The sequence below is a fragment of the Anas platyrhynchos genome, chromosome Z, assembly GCF_047663525.1.
Source record: "Anas platyrhynchos isolate ZD024472 breed Pekin duck chromosome Z, IASCAAS_PekinDuck_T2T, whole genome shotgun sequence".
Lineage (NCBI taxonomy): Eukaryota > Metazoa > Chordata > Aves > Anseriformes > Anatidae > Anas > Anas platyrhynchos.
In genome coordinates, this window is record NC_092621.1 from 75,203,258 (window position 1) to 75,223,006 (window position 19,749).

Consider the following 19,749-nt stretch of genomic DNA (forward strand, 5'->3'; position numbering starts at 1 on the left):
TTATAGAAACATAAATATTCCTGAATGCATTTCGTGCTCAGTGCAGCTGCACAGCACACAGCACAATACTTAAATCCCTCTTTCGAGTCCTTTTATTAATTTCCTCCCTATTAAGCAATGTTTTGGCTTTTATTCTGTGCTTTCAAATGAAATATTTCCCACTTGAATTCCTTTCATTGCCACTCTTCTGTCTCCTGATAGTGCTGACTACCTTCATTTCCTGTTTTCAGGGCTTGAACAGTTGATGCCTGCTTATATCCATCTGCTTTCATATCGCTTCTGAAAGCTATTTCATTCATTTTAAAGGCCTCTTACTCCTCACACAATTATTTTCTTACCTCATTTTAGGGTAGGTCTGAGCTCCAGGCGTTGTCTGGGTAATCTTGTCTCTCAAGAGCTTAAAAAGTGGACAACAACAGTGTCACATAGTAACAAAAAAACTTCCATAGTGCTACAAAGTGACTCGAATGCTCTTACAGAGTATGTAAGAGTGACTTTTAAGCATGTCTGAAAAATAAAAACTTGAAAGAGAGGATAGCAATGTGTAGAATAGCAATAATTTCGAACTCAATCCAGATTTTGGGTCTGAAAATGCATAAAATGAAGTTTGTCACGTGAGTCTACAACTTGGACATTCAGAGTATAAGTTTAAATGATGAGAAAACATGCTCATTTGGAATAAACTAAATCCCATGTTGGAATTGTTTCACAATGCCAAATGTTGTTGCATATCTGGGTGGGTGGGGAGCTTCCCCTAGGAAAGTAATCTCCACACTGACTGTACGTGTGTGTTGGCCTTGGAGGAGGTATGTATGGTTCCTCGCTTGGTGTTTTAACTCTGCGGTGGCTCAAATCGGTGATCGGGGATGTGCTCCTAAGGAAAAAATAACAAAACCACGCCCAGACTGGTTTCGTGGCCCAATCCCAGCCTGGTGCCAGCTGGAGTTAATGCTGCCTGCACAGGGCCAGCCTGTGGGCGAGTGGAAGAGGTCAGGCTCCAGTGCTCGTCTGGCTGTGCAGGAAGCCAGCGAGCCCACTGGAAGCATGAGACAGGAGCTGTCAGAAGAGGTCCGGTCACTCGGCTTTGACATGAAGAGAGTTATTGTTCGTGACTTGGGTCTAAGTCCTCCGGGCCTGCTAAACTTGGGTCTGCTGACAGGACTGCCGCGAGCTCAGTGACTGCAGAGCTCTTCCCTTCCCCCTACCCTACTGTGCCATGAGAAGCTCCTCCTCTTCCAAGGCTTGCCTGTCGCCTGGAAGTGTTTGTTTTTACTTATTCAGCAGCAAATTGCTTCTGGTGGCAGTGGTTGCTTCCTTCCTCTGATACCTGAATGCTGAAGCAACACAAGGCTTCAAACAGGACCTGTATAAAACGCAGCAATACTCTCAGAAATGGCCACAAACCCTTTTGGAATAAGGAAATACAGGGGAACTATGAAGGCTTTTAGTGATTTTAGTCAGCAGAGCTAACAGTTTATTTTTGTATTCATTCACTTATGATTATACATATATATGTACATATATATGCACATATATACATATATATGTACATATATATTCAACTATGATTATACATATATATGCAATTATATATAGCTATATATAAGTATATAATTAGCACTCAAAAGAAAAGAAAATTAAGATGTCTTGAAGATGCTCCAAAGGAAAAAATAAAAAAACAAACAAAAAAAATCTGTTCTTTTCTGGGGGTGGACCAGACAGGTAAATTATTTTTCTAATTTAAGCGTCAGCAGATTATAACCAAGTAATCCTGAGCCACTGGGCCTTGTAGTCAGTTTCATTTGGTCTTTAAGTAAGGAAAGCCTTAAGGATAATGCCATTTTATTTTTTTTTCTGGACTCTTTTCTCATAATTTTGAACAATTCTTCAAGCTTTTTGTGTGAGGTCAATAACTGAGGCAGAATTCAGACTGCTTTCTTAGCTGGCAGTCCCACAAAACCTGAGCAACATACTTTGCCTATTGCCTTCCTTCTGTTCATTTTTGGTGACTTCTGCTTTTCCCCCATGGGACAACTGTCTTGTCCCTGAAGATCTTTGTAAAGGAGCTTTGCCCTAGGATGAAAATGTGAGGGAAAGGGAAAAAAGAACAGAAAGAGAGAGCTGAAGTGAATGTATTGTTAAGTTTGCCTATGGCTAATAATTAAGAGTGACAAATTATAGACAAATCTGGGTGCTTTTGCAACATGCTGGGTAATGAGGAAGAATACCAGAGGTGAAATCTTAGGGATGTTCTTCAGGTTTCTTGTTTAAAGACAGGCTCAGACCTCTGGAGGGTTCAAGGCTAGCTGTCTAGAACAAGCCCGTTCCCCTTGAATTATACGGGGCTTTTGGCAAGAGCTGCTTTATGGCTGCATGGTGCGTCTGGAGGTCTACAGCTGGCAAAGGAGGAAAGCCAGCTGGTGGGGCTGAGAGCTCCGAGCCGTGAGAGCTTCCAGTTTTTATCTGCAGCTTGCAGACCACTCCGAGACCCTCTCGTTGCGGCATCCTCATCACGATATTCAGGCAGGGCTGTGTAGCACATGGCCGAGGACGACTGCCTCTGGATGCAAGGAGCCTGGTCTGCCCGCAGACTGCCACCAGCAGCAAGCACTCGTGTTTGACATTCAGTGGCACTTTTGTAAAGGCAGACAGCCCCTGGGCAGCCCGAATGCAACTGCAGGATATCCCCCTGCTTTGCCCCCCAAACAGACGGTGTTTGTGTGCAGCAGGTGATGGCCAGAGAGATGATTTCACTCCGCTTGGAACCGTAGCTGAAGGGACGGCCAGAAGTGAGATTGGGCATTTCCAGCCCTCTGTTGAGAGAAGCTGGTGTGTTTCTGCCTCAGGGGGTTTGTTGCTACTGAACAGCAGGGCCCGTTCTGTATTAATGTACAAAACAACGAAGCCGTGTCCGTAGAACATGAAAAATTCCAGTCGTGCACAGGATCGAGGCTGATCTTAGCAGAATCTCTGCCATGCAGCCCAAACCCTCTTGGCTGCAAATTGTTTCAAGCTTCTCGCTCCCCAGGAAGTTGGTGCTGTCATCTCAAACAGGCTGGATGCATTTTTTCCTAAATTTTGGGGGCTGTTCTAGGTAATGAAGTGTCTGAAGGGACTGAAGTGCTGTTGTTTTGTCAGCGTGCACCAGAACTTCCCTGCTTTCACCCGGTCTGTGCTGTGGCCTTTTCCGCTGCATCTGTGGCAGTCGTTTGTTCCCGCTGTAGCTCTGCAATCAGTGGATTAATGAGCTTCGTCTCGGCAAGAGAAAATGTCCACTTCCTCCCTGCTGTTAGCAGTGGGGGAAAACCAGGGCACCCAAGGACATGCTCGACTTGTGGCTGGTGAATGTTATCTCCATGTGCCACGGGGTGCAGGAGGTGCGAGCCTGGCACAGGCTTGGCAGTCCCTTGCTGGGCTCTGGCTCCTGCCAAGGCAGCAACAGAGGGGAAGTGTTTAAAAAGAAAAAAAAAAAAAAAAAAAAAAAATATATATATATATATATATATATATATATATGTATATGTATAAAGCCTTTGTTTTTAGCATTTGTTCTGAGATAAGAAGGTTGTTTGGAAAGTCTCACTGCAGACAGCAGTCCTTGCCACCCATCTCCTGAATCATGCTCCTGGACTATTTTCTCCATACTTGGCTGAAACCCAGTATTTTGAGGGAAAAAAAAAAAAAAAAAGTGCATCACTACACACCTGAGTTTGGTCAGGTTGACTAAATCCTCTTAAAATCGTTGAGACTCAGGCTCTTTAATGGAGGATAATCCCTGCTTCTGCAAACAACACCAAATAGCCCGTGATGAGCATCCCTGGCTCCATCCCCTCAGGTCTTTATGTACATGGATACGATCCTCTTCAACCTTCAGGCTGAACAGACCTTCAGAGGCCTTCAACCTCTCTTCTAAAGCTCTGTGGTTCTCATTTGTACAGGTTGGTTGCATAGTTTGTCTACCAGTGGTGTTCCTTTAACCTGCTGACCTGCGCAAGCTCTCCCAGGCAGCTGTTTAAGGAATCTGAGGGCTTGGGCTCTTGCTTTTCCAGCTTCTGCTGTTGAGAACTGGGACTGAAAGGACACCCGTGACACCCAGACTTCAAATAAAACCACGTTCGTTTCAGGAGTGCCACACAGACAGCCGGGTCTGTGCTGCCTGTTACAGAGCAGAGTTGCATTCAGCTGTAGGACAGCACCTGGGGCTCTCTCTGGGTATTCAAATCACGGGTCTGAAATAATTTCACTTCAGCACAAGTGGGGGAAAGCTTCCCACCACCCCGAACCAAAAATTGTCTCCTTCTTGGTCTGAGAAGGAAACAATGCAAATGAGGTGATGGTTGCACTCATCAGCCATGAGCCACTCCTGAAATAACTGGGTGAAAAAAGAAACAGAGTGTGTTTTGTGCAACCCCAGCGTACCCACCCAGGCACAGGTTCTGCGTCAATTTATTGCATTTTGGGCAAGAGTCACTGTTTTGGGGGGTGAGGGAACTGAGGCGCTGCCCTCAGCACTGAGCACGCCTCTCTTTGCCCCTCTCCCTCCCTTTGCCTCTCCAACCTTCCCCCTGCCACCACCTTCCTCCTCTGGCCTCCGGGAATTCAAGCTGTGCATTGGATTAGGTTTAGGTTTCAGCCACCTAAGCAGCATTAACCACTAGAATATTGTACCTGTATGCAATATATTCACTTTCAAGCTAAATGTATTGACTTTCATATTTTTGACTTTCAACTCCTTTTTTTCCCCTCATTTTTTTTGTATGCAATTTTAAATTACATGCTTGTTGGTGCATATGTTTGTGAATATAACTAGGAACAACAGAAAATGTGGCGTTAATAAACCTTCTCCCCTTTATTTTCTAATAAATATATAATGTGGCTACTTAAGTAAATGAAGAATGTTTTTGATTTGTGTGCTTGCCTGCCTGCTGTCTGGGGCTATTTACATTCCCACTTGCCAGAAAGACCGATTGTTCAAACACCGTGTTCTTGCGGTGCTGCACCAGACATCACAGGAATAGAGGCACGCTGAGGTCTTAGCCTTGATTCCTTCCTTAGCCTGGATTCCTCTGCTGCTTTCCTTGTTCCTGTGCAAAAGAGAGGAGAAACCTGTAACATGGTGATTGTTCGCAGTCTGGTGTCCCCTTCACCTCTTTGTTCCGTTTTTTTTTTCTTTAGTTTGTTTTTTGTTTTCTTTTTTGTTGTTGTTGTTGTTTGTTTGTTTGTTTGTTTTGTTTTGTTTTTTTGGGCTCTTGACACCAACCTGTGGCAATTCCCCAAGGCAATGCCTGTGGCAGGGTGCACCCAAAATCAGCTGCCTGCTCTCCAAGTATCTCAGCGACAGGAGGAGGCTGGAGGAGCAAGTCTGCCTGCTCATGGCCCTTCTTTTGTCACCTTCCTTCTCTTGGAGGGCTGTCCCGTGAGGCCAGGCAGGGGAGAGGCATGTCCTCGCCTCTCAGCAAGCGAAGCTGTGGTGTGTGCAGCCTTTGCCACGTCTGGTTCATTTCAGAGAAGTCGCAGCAGCGCTGGATGCTCAGTCCCACAGGCTGGATGCCACAGAGATCTGTTTTGCTATTTTATTTTTGAAAGGGGAAGAAGGTAATACCACCACCAGAAAATGGGGTTTTTGGAAACTTTTTTGCAGGGACTGAGGTTTGTGGCAGCGACGCGAGACCTAACAACGTGCCATTTAGGGGGAAGTCCACTGACAGCACCCTGCAGCCCCTGCTCAGCTGCTCTGGCGTGCATGCTGCTCACCTCCTCCTTGCAGTCTGTGCTGGAAACAGCGGTGCTCAGCAGCATTAACCCAACCCCCATGGAGGCCACACAGCTGCCTCCTTGGTGCCCCCTTCCTCCAGGGTCTGCATGTCCCCAGAGACATGCCAGGAGCCTTCCACACCTCTGCTGGGGAGGATGCTCACACCATCCCAGCCTGATGCTCCTGTCAACACCACCCTGGTAGGGATGCTGGTGGCATCCCCTTGCCAGGTGCTCGGACATATTCCTATCCCTTCCATGCATTGATGTCTGCCTGTGCATTATGGCCATGGAAAACCTTGCCATGCTTTTGTAGGTAGTGAAATTTCCTGGTGGTGCAACCGTAATAATGTTGGTGCCTCGAGAGGGCTTAGTGCACAAATATGGTGTTTGTGTTTTTATCTGCATGTTGAAGTGCAGAGGGGGGTTTGCTGGTTCCTGAGAGAGGAAATACCTCAGCCTCCTTGTGGTTTTTCTTCCCAGGATTTCTTCCTATGAAGTAGTGAGTACCCCTAAAATCCACTGCGGCGAGTAATCTAACAAATGGTTTCACTTAAGAAGAGAAACAAAAGCATGCTTATTTTGGCAAGGAGTTGGTAAGGCTGCTGTTCTCCAGAAGTCTGGAAATCCCCTATTTCCCTCCCCTCCCTCCTAAGGTCCAAGTGTATGGGCAGGACTTAGGATAATACACATAGTCAAAACTTTGACCTAAAAAAAAAAGTGGAGAAAATTGCATCTCCAGAAACTCAACCACCTTTTGGAGCTACTGAGAGCCTTTGCTGCTCTTTCGTGGTTTTGGTTGCGTATAAAATGCCAGGGTTTGGGGAAGCATACAGATTAGGCAGTGTTTGGTAAATGCAGTCAGTGCAAGCTGGTGGTCACCCGGCCTGCTTCTTGCATCTGCCTGGTGTGCTCAGATGTGCACCTAGATTTTAGGGTGCCCATCACCAGCCTGGGAGCAGGACCCAGCTTGGCAGGCTGAGAAGTGTGTTCTGCAGGAGCTGCCTACTGGGCTGACTGCTTTTCTCTGGATTTTGGCTTTCTCTCTGCTTTCTGTGTCGTAATGTTTATTCTGAACTGTAAGACCATTTCAGGCCATCCAGCAGGTTAACAACTTAAAATTCTGGAGGGAATATGCTCCCTGTGCAAAGCTGAGCCTGTCTATTTATATAAACACCTCTCTTCAGGTATTTTATTATTAGGTACTTTTAGCACAGATAAAGCACTCTTCACATCAAATGTGTCTCTAAAAAGAGCTTCGTCTCTTCTCAGTGCTTCAGAGCACCTGGAGGTGTATGTTCCCCTGCACCAGTGTGAAGGGTGCAGGAGCCCACAGGGCTGTGCAGGCAAACATCTGGTGTGGGACAACAAGCTCCTGTGCAAAGCAACCACAGAGGTGCTGTCCCCCGATGGTCCCGTAACCTCAGCAGAGGAAGGGGTAGAAGTTTCAGTTGTATTTTCTTTTCTTGTTTGCAAGGGCTTGAGGAGCAGAGCTAGCTGAGTGATGGTGCCTACCCATTGTCTTACCATGGACAACCCCAGCCTGGGGAGACTGCCCCAAGGCAGGGCAGTGCACAGCAGTTATCCTCCCACCTACCTGAAGAAGAGACATGTTCTCTGCTTATTTTTCCCCCATGCCATGCATGCTGTGTGAATCCTGCTGCACCACCATGCCAGGCCCAGTGGATGGTGGCTGCCCAGCTCCCAGGGTCCCTGAGCTGCTTGTCACCTTTGGACTGCCATTTGCGTCCCCTTCAGCATTTGTACCCCTTTCAGGTTTGTCTCCATGTTGACTGCTCACATACCTGTCTTTTAACAGGGTATTAAAAAATAAAAATATATAAAAAAAAAGAGTTTGGAAGGGTGAAAATTGATCATTTTCATATGGTCACATGCTCAGAGGCATAAAGGGATAATTATGCTCCTTGGTGAAGGTAAGGGAGTTTTTGCATTTTGACAAACTTTGGCACAGGTTTGACAAACACATTGGCAAAGGTTCCTCCTGGTGTGAGGAATTTCATCCTGGGAAGAACATGAAGGGGGACACCAGCAGTGTTTTTTTCTCCTGGCATGCACTTCCCCTCCACTGGGACTGTGTCGTGGTCTTCCTTCCATAGCAATTGGAGTAAGGCTGAAGAACAGATACATATTCACGGTGTATTTGCTTGTCTGATATCCTAAAATACACCTGAAATGGAGAATTTTTGTGGGATGGAGGAAATTGTAGCCCATTACACAAGAGGAGCAGCTTGGCTTACAGGAGGCTGAGGGGGGACCTCACTGGTCTCTACAGCTTCCTGAAAGGAGGTTGCAGAAGGAGGTGTAGGCCTTTTCTCAGGTGGCAAGGGATGTGAGGAAATGGACTCAAGTTAAAACAGGGGAGCTTTAGACTGGGATTTAGGAAGAATTTCTTCATGGAGAGGGTGGTCAAGCATTGGAAGATGCTGCCCAGGGAAGTGGCGTAGTGCCAGGCCTTTCCAGTGGCCAGCACAGAGCACACTCTGAGCCAGAGAGTATCTGAAAGGAAAAGCAGGCTTGTTCTTCCTTCCGTACACTTTACAGGTGCTCCACAAATGCAGCCCCCAGCTCTTGAAGAGGTCCTGCAGCTGAGGGAGATGTTATTTCCATGGTGAGCAGCTGCTCTGATGCAGCGGCAGCAGGTGCAGGCCTCACCTGCTCAGGCCTAATCAGTTTGCACCAACCCAGCTGGCTTCAATTCACTTTATGGACACCAGTCCCATGTCCTTCAGGATGGGGCTTTCAGGGAAAGTTAGCCGTCCCTACAGCAGCTGGCATCCTGAGCATGCAGGAGTCATCCTGTGGAGATGCCTTCAGGTCTGGGCCTTCTCTGCCGAAACCAGCTCTGATGTTTCTTGGGAGGCGCCAACAAGCTGACTGCTCCAAATTCAGCGTAAACCAAGGTCTGTACTTGTGTTGAATCCATGTGGATTTAGGGAAGCTTTAAGTCTGTTTCACAATGTCAGTTCAGGAGTTTTGCCCTGGTTTCATTGCGTGTTTTTTTCAGTTACGCCATTTCTTAATCTACGGAGACCTGGAAAAAGAGCAGGGCTGAGATCTTCTGTGAAGAGAAGCCAAAGGGCAAAACAGTGCCTGTGAAATCTGTCAACGTGGTGCACACAAGGCTGTGGGCAGTGCAATCCCCCTGGAAGGAAAAGCCAACATAAATTCCGTATTTTATGGCTAAAATGGCCTCTATTTGCAGTTCTGCCCCCATGACCATGGTTTGAACGACTGCTTTCTCTGATTCAAGAACAACTGCTTTGTGTAAGCAAAATGAACCCGTTTTCACTGTGATCCTTCACAGTCCCTCACACTTGTGCTGGATGAGCTTGCACCAGAAAAAAACGATATTAATAAGGATAAGGATAAGAATAAAGAAGAGTCTCACAGTGAATCCTGTGTGGGCTGCCTGCTGAGCCCCATCTTGCCTGTCTCATTGTGCTGGCAGGAGGCCACCACCAAGGGCAGGAACAGCAGAGCCTCCGGGCCAAGGCTGGGCTCTGCCAGTGGGGTTGGTGGGTGTCAGCCCTCAGCGGTGGGCTGGCATGGGCAGGACCCTGGCCGAGGGTGTGAGCCGTGGCATAGGAGCGTGCCCTGGTGTAGCTCTGGGTGGCAACGCTTCTGTGGGGTTCACACCACACCACACCAACCATAGAAGTTGTTTTGAGCTTCATAGTTAGAAGAATAGCGTCAATGTGGGTTTGGTGGTTCACAGCAAGCACCTGGAGAAGGCATCTTCAGATCTTTGACCTGCAGTGGCGTGGGGAGGCATGCATACATACATGCCTCTATGTACGCCTGTATATGTGCAGTTTAGTTCAGGGGGCATAGTACTTCCTCCAAGTCTTCCTCTCGGCTGAAATATCTGATTTAGAGGGCTTGCTTGTGTCTTGGCCAGAGAAAGGCAGAAACACTCAACCTGCTCCTTTCTTTGGCTTGCATGGTGGAAATTGGGGTGGGAGGTAGCTTAAAGGATGGGAAATGAGCACTTGCAGAGTGGGAAATGAGCACTTGCAGAACATAAAAGCAAGAACATAAAAGAGCATAAAGGCACGTCTGGTTTTGTTTTTATTCACTCCATTTCTCTGACGCTTTCATATTACTGGGTTTAGCCTTGCTGCACAAAACACCTGTGATGCTAGTAGGATCCAGCCCACCAATACTCCAGATTGTGGAGTTGTATTCCTGTGGATTTTATGGATCCTTAATATCCTGCTTTCCTTTATTTCTTCTCTATTTTAGACTTCCAGGGTGTATCTGTGGTAACAAGGAAACATGACAGCTGGGTCTGGTACTATACAAAAAGAATTAGCACTAGACAGCTGGTTTGGGGTCTGCAAAGAGGATCTGAAAGGGAGAAAGTTGGTGCATAAAGGGGGAAAAGGGGAAAAAAAAAAAGGTTGAACTAGATGGGGTGGATAGGAAATTTGCAGCAAACAGAATCGGCAATGGGATGCTCAGTGTAGCTGAACTTCATTAGCTGAGCAGCCAAGGACTTGCTGGGTGTTGTGTTTTGGTACAAGAAGGAGGATTTACCCTTGAGATCCATTGCTCTGGATACATAGGCTTGATGACCTTAAAACTCAAAGTGGGTGTTGATTCATCGTGTGCTTGCGACAGGAGGGATGACAGAATTGTCATATCATGTTTGCACAGGCTTTCCTTATTACCACGATTAGATTGCACAACCATAGAGATTCATGCACTTTGTGGTTCAATTAATCTCTATCTTTACCTTAAAGTCCTGAGCTCTGACGTGACTGAGCAAGGACAGCAGCTGCCTCCTGGCAATTTTTATTCCTGGAGCTGCCTCCTCCAACCTCTGGTGAGACTCCAGCAGAGACTGTCACCAGAGCCTTTTCCAGCACTGGGGGTGCTCGTATCACCACAGGCTTTGCTTCTGGGCTGGCAGGGGCATTTGTCTTTTCTGTGCTTCGGTTTTCCTCTGCTCCCTGAGGTGCACCTCCACCATTCATCTCATAACAAATTTTGGCAGACCCCCACAGAGGGCACTCACACAGAATCACAGAATTTCTAGGTTTGAAGAGACCTCAAGATCATCGAGTCCACTCAAGGTATCAGCTGCTGTAACTCTTCCTGGCCAGAGAGAAGTTTCTCTGCTATGGTGCCACCACATCCTTCCACACCCCGAAGGCAAGCTAAGGTCCCTGGTGACATTTTCCCTCTTCAGGGTAGAGAGGACTGGACCAGGACCATGTCTGCCTCTGGGTGTGCCATACTCCTTCTGCCCATCTATCAAGGAAAAGTCATGCCTCCCAGGACAACCTGAGGTTTCTGCAGCCTCTACTTTAATCCTTTGTAGCCTTTGGACACTTGGGCTGCACTGTGGTGTGGTTTACCCACACGATTTGACAGTAACACTGGGTAGCATAAGCCAAAGTCCATGGCATAGCAGGTCTGTGTGGTTCTGGAAATCAGGTCCATTTAGAGGTGTGTTTGGTTCAGGAGCCCCATTTAAAATAAAGCCTGTTTCAGATCGTACGTAGCCACAGTGAGAAATCTGTTTCTCTCCGGCAGTTCTCTCAACAATATCCGTTTTATGACACTATGTACATAATTTAATCAATGCAGTTTACACAAAATCTTCTTAACTTAGCCATTACTTTGGGTGTAATTCTCTTCAACTGACTATTTCTTCTGCATGTTTTCTGGTGTCTCTTATGACTCCAGCCTGTGTCAGAGTAAAAGCTCTGAGATCTATGTTATCTATCCATCTGTCTATCTATTTATATATCTATTCCATTTATCAATTTGTTTCTGTCCTCTAGCTTCTTTCCCTAGCCATTGTAGGACAGAGCAAAAGATATCTCCATTTACAATCATCTAAAAAAAAAAAAAAAAAAAAAAAAAAAAAGACTAGTGAAAACAATAAGGAAGAAGGAAGAAGACAATAGAGAGATAAGTTTTAGCCATTAGAAAACTTTCATACAGGAAAGCTATGTCGGGAATCAGAGATTTTTTCATCCCCAACACTCTAAACTGATTTGGTTTGTTTGTTTTAATGTTTTCAATGAAAAAAAAAGTGTACAGAAAGCAGTACATGTCTCTGGTTCTGAAATACATTTTTCTGTCAATGAGACACTCCTCATTAAAAGCCCCTTCTTCTCCTTTATGCGACAGTGGCATCAGCACATCTCACTGCCACATGTGTGGCTGCATTTGGTACAGCTGGGAAAGGTCATTCTCGTTCACACAAAGGGGCAAGGTTTAGGTTTTATCTGCCCACACCTATTGCAGTTCAGAGGAAAATCACTTTTTATTTTACTTTCAGCTGGTGGAAAGTCTGAGTCTAATTTCCACCAGGCAATCTCAGCCTTTCCATAACAACTGATCAGCTAAATCATGGACTTTCAAACCCTTGCCACAGCCCCATAAGGGCTGTGCTGCAAGGAGTGACAAATGATGGGCAATTAATGGAAACCTGAGCACGCTGGCCTAGCCTGCTGAGGCAACCAAGCCACTGCTGTTGTGGGAGAGGACCCTCAGCCCTGTGCAGTGCATGTGGGAGGTGAGCACCGTGGGGAGCAGAAAGAGAAGGAGACAAGACACCACACAGGACAACAACCAGCACTGGAGATCACATCCATCAGAGGCTGGTCCCATAGAGAGAGCTTCTCAGGTGACAGGACCAGCCTCTGATGGGTGACAAGGGGCTGTCACCCACACCTTGCCAGCTGCCAGCATCTGCCCCACCACCAGCCTGGACAGAGGCCTCCAGGAGCCCAGAAGCAAAGGCTGTCAGCAAGGAAGATCCTCTGCCCTTGCAGGAACGGGCACCTGCATTTGTTAATTACCTAGCTCTGGCCTGGGAAATGTGAGGGTCCTTGCATTTCAGGTGGTGTGGCAATTCCATGAGCATCCCACGGGTTGTGGCCTGCATGTGGAGGGATAGCAGTGTCCCCTTATAGTTGATAAGCAAAACCATGAGAGCATGCCATGCTGTAAGTGATACGATTGCAGTAAATATTGCATGAAGATGTTTGCTGGAGTCTCCGGAGGGAGGCTGCTTAGTGGAAATCAAAATGCAAAACCAAAATAGCCTTCTGCATCATGAATAGGGATCTCATGCATCATTTGGGTCATGAATCCAGGCTATAAAGCTGAAGCAATGTCTTCTGAGGTGCTGTAAGATAAAAGCATCTAAGCTTCAGAGAGCTCTCAAGAATGATTTGATGAAAAGGATAATAAGAGACAATCAGCAGCCTGAACCTGGCAGAATTTTACCTCACCTCTTGTGACACCAAACCAGCAGGAAGAGAAATTCTGTTTTTCCTGAGCCTGGGATATCTTAAACCTTCTTTTGGGCCTGCAGGTGACCTGCTCCAAGCCCACCTTCTGCTCAGACAGCATTTCTTCCCAACTCTTCTTCCTCTCATCTGCCTCCAGATGGACCTGAACTGTCCCAGAGATGGACAGGGACCACTACAAAATGAAATACTACCAGGGTTTTGAAAATGCACCGGAATCTTCAGCTTTGGATCTCTGGAAGAGAGCTGCTAGACCAAACCTAAAAGGGAAAGAAAGACTCTGACAGCTGTGGCGGCTATGCGAGTTGTAAGATTTTCCTGTTGGGCTGTTCTGGACCTCGGGCATCTCCTGCAGTTGTTGTCCAACACTCATCTTCCCTGCACAGTAATGTCTGCTTTTTCCAGGATGCCCCATGAGCTTGGAGAATCACTGGTGGGCAGACCTTACTGCATCTGCAGCAGGCATAACCTTGCACTCCTCTGGAGAAAGATTTCTTCTCATTCTCCTCTGTTTCTCCAGTCCCTAGATCCTGTTGTTTTAATTTTTCCCATTTTTGGACCAACCAAAGCATACTTCATTCTGCCAATCTCCTCTTCCACTGCTGCTTTTCCACAGTATCCTTTTAACATGATGAGTTTTGGAGGCCCGGTACGTCTTTCCTTCACAGCATTCCAAGGCTTTGTTATTGTGCTTGGTTCTCAACTTAAAGGTACTTTCATTGCCATGGTAATACTTTCACTAATAAGAATGGCCATGCTAGGAGCATAGCATGGCCCTGGACCCTGCACAAGCTGTCGACAACAGATCACACTCCCTGCTGTTTCTGAGACTGCATACAAGAACGAAGTAAGTTAATTGACAGCTTTTATGGGAAATTGCTGAGCACAGGCCCAGCTGCCATAAATACCAGAGTACACACTCTCAGCCCATGATAAGAACAATGCTGTGCAATGTCCTTTTACTACAGACCAAGCTAATAACACGTTATCTCACTTTTACATCAAATAAATCGGTGCACACAGTCAGCTACTGTGCTGCAGCACAGTCCCACCTGGCTTTCAGTCTAAACCACTGCTCTCTAGAGAGCTGCAGCACAGGATCTACCTGCCTTTTGCTTGGGGCTGCAGTAGGAATTACCAAGAATAAGGATGAAGGGAAAGCTTTGCGCTTATCCTGGTCACACTGGCATTACTTACAAGCAGCTTTGCAGTTAGGAGTATTTGTAGTCTAACATTAAATGTGGCTTCAGATCAGTTGCTGCTGCTGTATTGCAGAGGATGTCCCTGCCCGACAGGCAGCAGGACATCCTGCAGTGCTATTTCTCTGCTCTTTGATACCTTAAATTCACTTTACTGACCTGACACCTCCCCATGCCAGGGTGTCTGTAAATCAGGGAAAAGGTCTCAGATGAGCTGGAGAACTGCCTTTTGTCTTCATTTCCAAGACAAAAAGAGGAGAATTCCTTACCCAGACCACCTCTCAGGGGGTTGGCCTCCTTCCCTGGGCACTGGTGACAGAGCATTGGGGTCACAGGGCAAGAAACATTCACCCAGCAGTGCAGCAAGCACCAGTGATTGACCAGGGAAGGAAGTTGTGAACTATTTATTTATTTAACCTTTGGAGCTGCCTCACTCCCTCTTTTCTTTCTTGATCAGGAAATAGGGCTGGGTCTTGGCAGGGGGGGACTGTAAGAGCAATACTCTTGCCATGGGGCACGCAGAAGATGTGTGCTGAGCAGTAAGGGGCTCCTGGTGGCACATGAGCACATGGCTCTGCAAGAGCCCTGGGCACCAAGGTGCTTGAGCAACATCCACAGATTTCCCCTTGCCTCCCTCTTAGTCAGATGGACCAGTCTCAGTTTTTGTGAGTAAACCTCAGGTGCCATCCCTGTATCCCTGGGAACCAAGATGTGTGTTACGGAAGACAAGTAGTAAAGCAAAAATAAAAATAATAAACATATATATATATATATTTTTTTCTGTGCTGCTTCTTTGTAACTAGCCAACATGCAGTGAAAAGAGAAATCAAAGAAATGGTTGGCAACCTGCTACAGCACTTGGATGTGCGCAAGTCGATGGGGACGGATGGGATCCACCCGAGGGTACTGAGAGAACCGGCGGAGGAGCCATGAGCAGCCAGTTTTGTGAGGAGAAAACTGGCAATTTGGGCAAAAAGTGGCAGAATTTGCGCAATGTCCCTGCCACTGGAAAAATGGAAACATCATGCCCCTACCCTTCAACGATTAAAACAAAGAATTGAACAAAGAGCACTACTCTTCAACAATTAAAACAATTAGGAGACATTTCTTCTCAGCAAGAGCAGACAAGCAGTGGGACGGGCTGCCCAGGGAAGCGCTCGAGTCACTGTCGCTGAGGGTGTTCAAGGAAAAGTTGGACCTGGTGCATAGGGACATGCTTTATTGGGTGACATTTGTGGTGGGGTGATGGTTGGACCAGACGATCTTGGAGGTCTTTTCCAACCCTACTGTCTCTATGATTCCGTGTTACACTGATGAGAGGCTAATGGCCCTCATTATATATATAATATATAATATATAATGGCCATATATATAATGGCCACAAATGGCCCGGGGGAGCCAGCCCCACACAAGGGGCCCTCAGCTACCCCAAATTGGCACAGGCCCCCGCATCACAGAGGCTTCCTGAGGTCACAGTGGCCACCACTGCCCTGCCCTTGCTGCGGGCCCTATAAAAGCGGACCCCCGCCGCTGGCCCGGCACTCGCTGAGCTTCGAGGCCCTCTGAGAGCCGGCATTGGCGGCAGGAGGAAGAGCCAAAGCAGCAAGGCGAGAGGCGGCCCTCGTTGGTGTGAGTGGGCAGCGTTGCAGGCCCAGCGAGCACCAGCAACAAAGGCAGCTGTTAGGAAGGAGAAGGAGATGGAGGAGAGTTATGGGCGGAGGCAGAGAGCCAGCGGCACAACAGACACCAGTGCCCAAGGCAGCTCTGGCACCCAGCCCAGCGACACCCCCAAGTGGTACCATGGGTACCACAAGGATGCGAGGAACAGGCCGGCCCCCCAGCCACACAGTGACAGGGGGCCTGGGCCTTCTTCCAGTCCAAATGGCGGCATGAGGAACCGGCAGGACCAGCGGCCAGACCGCCGCCAGGAACGCGCGAGCAACAACAACGCGCAACACAGCGTAGGGCCCAAGCACGGCCAGAAAGAAGATGGCAGTGTGGGGCCCAGAAATGGAAATGAGGCGCAGAGTGGGACGGGACCTGGGCGTGAAAATGAACAACGCCATGGCTCAGCACCCCAGCCGAGAAAGTGCACGGAAAAAAGGCATCACATAGAGCCAGCACTCGTCAAGGACAGGCTCAAACAGCAAGGCCAAGCCGTGCGCCGTCCCTCCCCTTATCGAGACAGCGACTCAGGCCATGGGCCTTCCAATTCACAGAGCAACGGGATGGGGCGAAGGCAGGAACATCGGGCAGGCAGCCACACGGAGCAGAGGCGCGCCCATGGAGCAAGCAGAGACTCCTATCAGCATCACGATGGGCACCGCAGCGATGCGTGGAAGAGGCCATCCCCTCCACCATGCAGCGACGGGGGGCCTGGGCCTTCCCAGAGCCGCCACAGTGGCAAGTGGCAAAGGTACGTCCATTGGGCAGACAGCCACATGCAGCAGAGGCGTGCCCAGAGTCCCCAGCACAGTGCAGGATCCAGGCATGGCCAGAAACCTGACGGCAGCATTGGAGCCGCAAATGCAAATCCACCTCCCAGTGGCATGGCACCTCGGCGTGCAAGTGAACGACCCCGTGGCTCGGCACCCCAGCCTGAAAGGTCTCCTGATGGAAGGCATCGCGTGCAGCCAGGAACAAGCAAGGACGGGCTCCAACACCAGCAAGTCCAAGCCGTGAGTCGCCCTTCCCCTAGACGAGACAGCGACTCGGGGAATGGGTCTTCCAGCTCACGCCACGATGGCACAAGGCGAAGGCAGGAACATCAGCCAGCCAGCCACACGGAGCAGAGACGCGTCCATCAAGCAAGCCCAGACACCTACCGGCGGTACCACTGGCACCGCAGCGATGCGAGGAACAGGTCATCCCCTCCACCACGCAGCGACGGGGGCCCTGCGCCTTCCCACAGCCGCCACAGTGGCATGGGGCAAACGGAGGACTATCATCGGGCAGACAGACACGGGGAGCACAGGCATTCCTACCCCAGGGAAACCAGTGCAGGACCCAGCCACGGCCACAGATCAGATGCCAGCAGTGGTCGCACGCAGGAAGATCAAGCCAACGGAAGCACTGCACCAAGGAGTGCAAGCGGACGAGCCCCTGCATCTGCTCCCTGGCCTGAAAACATGCCAAGTGGACGACAGCCCGTTTGGGCAGTCCCAGCCAAGGACTGGCTTTGCCTTCTGCCCAACACTGTGGAGCCGATGGAGACGGATCCCCCAAGAGACGAGGAGGAGCCGATGGAGGTGGATCCACCTCCACCAGAACTGAGCTGGGACCCCCGCGGCGCGTCCTTGCTCTCCACTCTCCAAGCGCACAAGGAGCGTTGCAAGAGTGCCCGCCTAGTGCCCTACTCGTCGTCGCGCCAGCCCCGTCGCAAGCATTAGCTTGCGACGGAGCCCCCAAGCACCATGGACATGCCTACCTGCAAGACGTCCCACCAATAAACCACTCTGTTGCTAATTCTCAGGGGTTGTGTGTGTGTGTTTCTTTCCCATCCCCCAGCCCTTGTGCCACAGGCGCCATCCCTTCTGCACAGAGCCTCGAGGAAGAGCACAAGAGAGGACCCAGCTGCCTTCGATCTGCTGCGCTGGGGTGACAGGAGGAGTCCCCGAGGGCCACCGTGCACCTCTAACATTTGTGAAAATAGACCGAGGGAGGGCTGAAAATAGGAGTGTGTAAGCGATTAGAGGTGGCTAAGTTCTTCTCCTAGGAACGGGTTTCTCTAGCTGAGTGATTGGTAACAACAGTCGTGGAGAAGGCTGAGGTACTCAGCAATTTCTTTGCCTCCATCTGCACTGGTAGACGGGCTTCCCAAGCCTTTCATGGCCCTGAACCCACAGGCGGAGGCTGGGAGATCAAAGTCCCACCCACTGTAAGTGAAGAGCAGGTTCGAGACCACCTGATGGATCTCAGCAGGGACAGGTCTATGGGACCTGATGACATGAATCCCAGGGTCCTGAGGGAACTGGCTGATGGAGTTGTCAAACCTCTCTCCATCCTAGTTGAAAAGTCCTGGCATTTCACAGCATCACAGAATTTCTAGGTTGGAAGAGACCTCTAGATCATCAAGTCCAACCTCTGACCTAACCCTAACAAGTCCTCCACTAAACCATATCACTAATATTGTTGATACAAATACATCAACGCCAAACGGAGGACTAAGGAGAATCTCCATCCTTTACTGGATGCAGGGGGAAGTTTTGTGATGAGAAATGAGGAAAAGGGGAGGTGCTTAATGCCTTCTTTGTCTCAGTCTTTAGCGGTAATACCGGTTGTTCTCTGGATACCCAGTATCCTGAGCTGGCAGAAGGGGATGGGCAGCAGGATGTGGCCCTCACTATCCACAAAGAAATCGTTGGCGACCTGCTACGGCACTTGGATGTGCGCAAGTCGATGGGGCCAGATGGGATCCACCCGAGGGTACTGAGAGAACAGGTGGAGGAGCTGGCCAAGCCGCTTAGCACCATTTATCCACAGTCCTGCCTTTTGGGGGAGGTCCCAGTCGACTGGCGGTTTGACCTCAGTGCTGGGGAAGCTCATGGAGCACATTGTCTTGAGTGTCATCACACGGCACTTGCAGGGCAAGCAGGCGGTCAGGCCCAGTCAACATGGGTTTATGAAAGGCAAGTCCTGCCTGACGAACATGATCTCCTTCTATGACCAAGTGAAGTGCTTGGTGGATGAGGGAGAGGCTGTGGATGTGGTCTGCCTTGACTTCAACAAGGCTTTTGACACCGTCTCCCATAGCATTCTCCTCAAGAAACTGGCTGCTCGTGGCTTGGACTGGCGCACGCTTCGTTAGGTTAGAAACTGGCTGGATAGCTGGGCCCAAAGAGTTGTGGTGAATGTAGACAAATCCAGTTGGAGGTCGGTCACTAGTGGCGTCCCCCAGGGCTCGGTGCTGGGGCCGGTCCTCTTTAATATCTTTATCGATGATCTGGGTGAGGGCATTGAGTGCACCCTCAGTAAGTTTGCAGATGACACCAAGTTAGGTGCGTGTGTCGATTTGCTAGAGGGTAGGAAGGCTCTGCAGGAGGATCTGGATAGGCTGGAGCGACGGGCTGAGGTCAACTGCATGAAGTTCAACAAGACCAAGTGCCGGGTCCTGCACCTGGGCCGCAATAACACCAAGCAGAGCTACAGGCTGGGAGAGGAGTGGTTGGAGAGCTGCCAGGCAGAGAAGGACCTGGGAGTATTGGTGGATAGTCGGCTGAATATGAGCCAGCAGTGTGCTCAGGTGGCCAAGAAGGCCAACAGCATCCTGGCTTGTATCAGAAACAGTGTGACCAGCAGGGCTAGGGAGGTGATCGTCCCCCTGTACTCGGCTCTGGTGAGGCCACGCCTCGAGTACTGTGTTCAGTTTTGGGTCCCTCGCTACAAGAAGGACATGGAGGTGCTCAAGCAAGTCCAGAGAAGGGCGACGAAGCTGGTGAGGGGCCTGGAGAACAAGTCCTACGAGGAGCGGCTGAGGGAGCTGGGCTTGTTCAGCCTGGAGAAGAGGA

At 49.1% G+C, this 19,749-nt stretch overlaps 1 long non-coding RNA gene across 1 annotated transcript; it reads left to right on the forward strand.

The window, feature by feature from the left end:
* Positions 1-8,018: 8,018 nt before the first annotated feature.
* LOC110351236 (uncharacterized) lies at positions 8,019-9,590 on the forward strand. Its single transcript, XR_002398405.4, has 2 exons — positions 8,019-8,675; positions 8,780-9,590. It is a non-coding gene; the product is annotated as an uncharacterized lncRNA (long non-coding RNA).
* Positions 9,591-19,749: the final 10,159 nt, after the last annotated feature.